At 37.4% G+C, this 7,229-nt stretch overlaps 1 non-coding gene across 1 annotated transcript; it reads left to right on the top strand.

Moving 5' to 3' along the window:
* The first annotated feature begins 3,453 nt into the window (after nt 1-3,453).
* On the top strand, nt 3,454-3,558 carry LOC145951011 (small nucleolar RNA R71). The gene has a single exon (XR_014428837.1). It is a non-coding gene; the product is annotated as a small nucleolar RNA R71 (small nucleolar RNA).
* Nucleotides 3,559-7,229: the final 3,671 nt, after the last annotated feature.

Here is a 7,229-nt window from a genome sequence, read left to right as displayed (position 1 = left end):
CTCAAATGGTCTGCTACCAAATTCTCTGCACCACTCCTATCTCTGATCTCAATATCAAATTCCTGAAGAAGAAGCATCCACCTGATCAATCTGGGTTTAGCATCAGGCTTCTTCAACAGGAATCTCAAAGCTGCATGGTCAGAAAACACAATAATTTTGGAGCCAAGCAAATATGAACGAAATTTATCTAAAGCAAATACAATAGCTAAAAGCTCCTTCTCAGTGGTGGTGTAATTGACTTGAGCTGCATCCAATGTGCGAGAGGCATAAGCAATGACATGCGAAAGCCTCCCAACCCGCTGAGCTAAAACAGCCCCAAGTGCAAAGTTGGATGCATCGCACATGAGCTCAAATGGAAGCTCCCAATCAGGCGGCTGTACAATAGGTGTGGTGGTAAGCCGCTTCCTCAACTCCTTAAAGGCTAGTTGACAAGGCTGGTCAAAAATGAACTCCACCTCTTTTTGTAGAAGCTTGGACAGTGGCAGTGCAATCTTGCTAAAGTCTTGGATGAACCTCCTGTAAAAACCTGCATGTCCAAGAAAAGAACGTACTTCCCGCACAGAAGCGGGGTAAGGTAAAGAAGCAATGATATCTATCTTAGCCTTATCAACCTCAATGCCTCTACTAGAGACTAAGTGACCCAAAACTATACCATGTGTGACCATAAAATGACATTTTTCAAAATTTAACACAAGGTTAGTTTGGATACACCTATCTAATACCCTAGATAGACTCTCTAAGCATGCATCAAATGAAGAACCATAAACTGTAAAATCATCCATAAACACCTCCATGCAACTCTCCAATAGATCAGAAAATATACTTACCATACACCTCTGAAAGGTGGCCGGAGCGTTGCATAGACCAAATGGCATCCTAGTGTAAGCAAATGTGCCAAATGGACAGGTGAATGTGGTCTTGTGTTGGTCCTCTGGTGCAATATGAATCTGCATGTACCCTGAAAATCCATCCAAGAAACAATAATGTGATTTACCTGCCAACCTCTCCAACACCTGATCAATGAATGGAAGAGGGAAGTGGTCTTTGCGAGTTGCCTGATTAAGTCTTCTATAGTCCACACAAACTCGCCAACTATTTTGAACTCTGGTTGGAACCAACTCAGCATCCTGGTTCCTCACTACAGTCATCCCAGTCTTCTTGGGAACGACCTGGACAGGACTAACCCACTTACTATCAGAAATAGGATATATTATACCTGCCGCCAATAACTTTGTGACCTCTTTCTTCACCACATCTAAAATAGTAGGATTAAGTCTTCTCTGTGGCTGCCTCACAGGTCGGAACTCATCCTCAAGTAGAATCCGGTGCATGCATATGGCAGGACTAATCCCAGGAAGGTCAGCAAGAGTCCAACCAATGGCTTTCTTGTGATCTCTCAAAACCTGCAACAGTCTCTCCTCTTGATCAGATTCAAGAATGCTAGCTATAATGACAGGAAGCCCTTGATTATCCTCTAAATAAGCATACTTCAAATGTGCAGGTAAAGGCTTTAACTCTACTGATGGTGTCTGCACAGTGGATGGTACTGGCAATGAAGGTAAAGATGGAGATGATGTCTCAGATGCTGGTGGTGGAACATCTATTGATGTGGCTAAATCTGCTACACCTGAAATAGCAACACTAATTTCTGCACAAATAGCACACATAGATGAATCATCATCACAAGTACATAATGGGTCAGTAAAATCAGAAAAATCAGCAAGTAGATCATCATCAAAATCTGTGCAATCATCAACTAATAAGTCAATAACCTCCAAACTAAAAACAGAATGGTTTTCTATTGGATATCTCATAGCCTCAAAAATATTAAATTGCACCAGATTATCTCCAAACTCCATAGAAAGAGTCCCTGCATGCACATCTATCTTTGTCCTTGCTGTCCTTAGGAATGGTCTCCCAAGGATCAATGTAGCATGACTGGATGACTCATCCTCCATCTCAAGAATGTAGAAATCTGCAGGGAAGAGAAGATCTTCTACTTTGACCAGCACATCTTCTACTACTCCAAGTGGCTGCACAATGCTCCTGTTTGCTAACTGGATACTCACACCTGTAGGAATCAAGTCTCCAATCTGCAATGATCTAAAAACAGATGCAGGCATAACATTTATTGAAGCACCTAGATCCAGCATAGCATTAGTAAAAATTTCTTCCCCTATAGTACAAGGGATAGTAAAAGTTCCTGGATCTTTGCATTTTTGTGGCAAATCTGGAAGTAGATCATGTGGAACAATGGCAGACACATTTTTCTTCTGGAGTAATGCAGAACCATTTCGCCCCATGTTCACTCTCTCATCACCCTTCAACTTCCTCTTATTAGTACATAATTCCTTAAGGAACTTTGCATATTTTGGAATTTGTCGGATAGCATCAAGGAGAGGAATGTTGACTTCCACCTTGCTAAACATATCCAGCAATTCAGTATCAATTTCTAATCTCTTCTTTGCTGGTCTATTTGGAAAGGGGAGTGGAATCTCTGATCTCCTCTTTGCTGCATCATCATTTTCAGCTGCACCTGCAAAGGAAGAATCACATTCCACTGGTGCTACAACTGATTGTTGCTGCACTGGTGGTAACTCTTTTCCACTTCTCAAAGTAATGGCACTCACATTCCCCTTTGGATTTAAAACTGTTTGGGAGGGAAGTTTGCCAGAACCTTGAGATTGAAACTGATTTACCTGAGATGCTAACTGGCCAATTTGAGTCTTTAAATCTTGGACAGTGGCATCCATATTTCTCTGAAACTGCAAATTTTGTGCAGCCATCTGTTGCATCATCTCCTCGAATGAAGGTCCACTCTTTTGTGCAGGAGGAGGTGTAGGTGCTGGTGGTTGTTGTTGCTGATGCTTGAATGGAGGCTGATATTTTCCAAAAGGTTGGAATGAAGGTTGTTGTTGTTGTTGTTGCCCCCATTTCAGATTTGGATGATCTTTCCAACCTGGGTTGTATGTTTGGGAGTATGGATTGTAATTTTGTTGCTGTTGTGGCCTATATTGTTGTTGCTGGTTGGTGTAAATTCCAGAAACATTTGCATCTGTTTCTTGTAGAGTGGGACATGAATGTGTATAGTGCTCCTCTGAAGAACAAATGCCACAAACTGTTGCTGGACATTCACTTGCTGCATTCGCCTGTTGTTTTTGTTCAATTGCTAAATGTCTCACCATGGTGGTTAGCTCATTAATTTTGTTTTCCAGCCTTTGATTATCTGCACCACAAACAGAACTAGAACCAGCACCAATTGCCATCTCATTTACTCCCTTGACAGTTCCTCTAAATCCAAATTGCTGAGTGTTGGCTGCCATGTTCGAAATGAGTTGTCTTGCAGCATTTGGTGTCTTATCCATCAGTGCTCCTCCACTTGCTGCATCTATCATGTTCCTATCCATCAAGGTTAGTCCTTCATAAAAATATTGAATCAATAATTGCTCACTAATTTGATGTTGAGGACATGTAGCACACAGCTTGTTGAATCTCTCCCAGTATTCATACAAGGTCTCTCCATTCAGTTGCCTTATACCACAAATCTCTTTCCTAATTGCTGCTGTTCTGGATGCAGGAAAGAATTTCTCTAGAAACAATCTCTTCATTTGATTCCATGTAGTGATTGTTGCTGGTAGAAAGTAGAGCCAATCTTTTGCAACACCATCCAGAGAGAAAGGAAATGCCTTCATTTTGACATGATCTTCAGGAACTCCTTGAGGTCTCATGGTGGAACACACTACATGGAACTCCTTTAAATGCTTATGAGGATCTTCACCTGCAAGTCCATGAAACTTGGGCAACAAATGGATAAGTCCAGATTTAAGCTCATAATTTGTTTGATTATCAGGATATTGGACACACCATGGTTGATACACAACATTAGGTGTAGCCAATTCCTTCAAAGTGAGTTCACGATTATCAGCCATGATATCGAATTCAGAATCAGTTTCAGAAGAAGAGCAAGATTGAAAATTAAAAGTATCACTATCTAAGCAGGATTGAGGATTAAAAGTAGAATTAATAACTACTTCAGAATCAACTATACTACTATTATTATTCTGACTAGACCTACACCTTAACCTATGATAAAGTGTTCTTTCTATCTCAGGATCAAAATCATGTGATGTACCAGGGTTGGACCTAGTCATGCAAATAAGAACACATACAAGGTTATGAAGTCAAAAGTCAACAGAAAAGTCAATATTTACTATATAAGCAACTATAACATGCAAAATGAAGGAATTTGGCAAAAATTCAAACAGAGGAGATCACGCCCGTGATTTATAAATCACGGTCGTGATTCTCTCTGGGGTTTTCCAAAAATATTCCATAGAAGATCACGCCCGTGATTTAGAATCACGGTCGTGATTCTCTCTGGGGTTTTCCAAAAATATTCCAGAGAAGATCACGCCCGTGATTTAGAATCACGGTCGTGATTCTCTCTGAAACTCTGAATTTTGACAAGAAGGATCCCTAACACCCGTAGTTATTCCATAACATGGGTGCCTTGATGTGTGAATTTTACCTTTTGAAGACCAAGTTTCAGCTCAATCAGAGAATCTTTGAAAATTTTCGGAATGTGTTTTCCTCTGTTTTTCCTGTGTTTTCTTTCCCTGTTTTTTTTTCAAGCTAAAATACAGCACAAAGAAACCACAAAGAAACCGCAAAGACACCACACAATATTGCTACAAAAACACTACAAATTACCTAAACAATACAATTCAAGACAAACACAATAATATTGAAAACTAAACTGCAAAACTACAATGAATTAGAGACAGAATTAGTGATAGAATCAGACCTAGAATTGAATTACAAAATACTGTACTATAAATTCGAAAACATTTCTACAAACAGTCAGTATACATGATAAAAAAAAATCAAAACAAAATGACTTATGTCCCCGGCAACGGCGCCATTTTGATAGCTCAGTCGTATCACTATCAAACAATTCTAGGTTCCTCAACAAATTTCTGTAATATAGAGGACTTAACCTAGGTCATCTCTCAAGGACACAAGCACATTATATTTTGAATTTAATCATGTATGTAAATCAATTTAGAACTCAGGGGGGGAAAAGATTTTCCAGCAAACAATTAGAGCAAAGTACTAAGAAAGCAAAGAAATCAAATCAACACAAAATTTCAGTAGTATAGAAATTCGGTTCAAGGTTTCAATTCCTACGGTATAATCATCATTGTTCACACAAATACGAATTATTAATCCATCTAATTCAATCCGAAATTAATCCAAACAGTAATCTAAATCTAGATTGTGAATTTTATTAAAACAGAAACTACAATCGCACATTCCAAATTTCAACAAAATTCAAGAAAGTAACCGATTGAATTAGGGATTTAGGTTATTTCTAATTAGAAAATACTTCTTCTCATTTTCATTTAGGGTTCAAAACAGAGATTCAATATCATGAAAAACAGAATTTACACTAAACAGAAAAGAGGAGAAGAAGAAAGGATTCGTTCGGTAAAAATTAGAAACTCAAATTTACCGTAGTTCTTGAAACCTTAACCCGATTAAGGAATTAGCCGTGCCTCATTATCATGTTGCAGCAAATTCCAATTGAGAGAAGAAATTCCGTGAGAGAGAAAAGAATTCGTGTAAAGAGAGAGTGAGAGAGAAGATGAGAAGTTTCTAAAGAGAGAAGAGAGACTTTTGAGAGAAACTTCTTGAGGAAGTTATCTCAAAATCTGAAAATCTAAAAAATGAATTGTCCAAGTTCTTACTCCTCAGTCATTACATGCTTTTAAAGACAAAATAATGGGCCTAAAACCAAAGGTCCAGTCCACTAATTACAATTCAAAAGCCTAATTAACTAAACAAAACAGTTTCATGACAAGCTGAACAATCAAGTGCAGCGCCGCGACCTTAAAGTACAACTTTGGGTCTGAAAATGTCCAAACTGGGCTTTTCGTCCAACATGTGAATTGTAGATCTCCGTCTTATCTTTACAGGGACACCAAGTTTGCCAAATTCCGAGTTGAATAGCTCTAGATATGGCTTGTACAAGAAACTGTGTCAAAACAGGAAATTCTTACGGAAAATTAGTAAAATTTATAACTAATTCCTAAATGATTCACTAATGCAAATCTGAACTAAAACATGAATAAAGGCTACTAAAAAGAATCAAACAAGGTAAAATCACATAAAGAAAGATATACTAAAATATGACTATCACTATCCGAGAATCTCCTCCATCTAGTGTTCATCACGTTGGTTTCTATTTCCTTGAAGAAGATCCATGCATAAGGATAGCTAAGGAGAAGAACATTCATCACTCCTCCTTACCATTTCCATCAATTTTTGGTATCAAAGCAAGGTCTTCAAGGAGATAAGTTCTTGAGTTTTTGGTCCGATTATTTTTGTGTTCTTTGTGTTCTAAGTGTCTTGTTTGAGTTTCTTTTCGGATCTACATGCTTTATATCATATTTTGTTCCATAGATCCATTGGTTGATTGTTCTTGAATTTTCTTCCTCAATCAACTTGTTTAGGACCTATTAGCTTGTGCTTATTTTTTGATTTTAATTTTGAGTCTCTCCATTCCTAATATGTGTCCGTGATTGGACTGCATACATTGCATTTAGATTTTGGTTTTTAATCCATGTTTTGTCTTAGTATGTTTGTGTAGTCTTTATATGTCTTAAAATTCCTTGAATAGCATGTTGACCTAAATTTTCTTTGTGTCTAGTTCATCAATTTGTTGCTCTCGGATTGCTTATTGTTCTTGCCTCCTATATGTGCTTTTTCTTTTACCTTATTGTGTTCATAACTTGCTATTAGTTCTAGTAAGTTTCTTTAGAGTTAGGTTTCCATTGTGTCTTAAGTTTTCAAATCACATTTCCATTGAAAAATCTTATAAAAAAAATTTTGTGACTCAAAATTTCAAGTGCTTAATCTTACTTCTAGTGCACTATCTTTTGGATTCAAATTTTAAAAAGTAAATAGGCTGAAAACAGAGACAAAAACAGAGCCTAAATCAAAAGAAAAGTACAAAGATTCAAAGAAGAAAAGTGTACAAAAGAATCCAAGACAAAACCTAAAAACTAGTGCACTAGTTTCCTTGTTTTCACTTGAATTTTTGTCTAACTTGTAGTCACGGTTTCTATAGCTTGGAATCTTAGAAAAATTTGAAACAAAAGGCAAATATACTCTCTGGACTCTTAACTTGAATATAGAAAAAGAAAGAATTAAAAAAAAAATTAGAGAAA

The sequence above is a fragment of the Cajanus cajan genome, chromosome 8 (genome assembly GCF_000230855.2).
Source record: "Cajanus cajan strain Asha chromosome 8, NIPB_CcT2T_4, whole genome shotgun sequence".
Lineage (NCBI taxonomy): Eukaryota > Viridiplantae > Streptophyta > Magnoliopsida > Fabales > Fabaceae > Cajanus > Cajanus cajan.
This window is presented reverse-complemented; position numbering and strand designations above follow the sequence as displayed.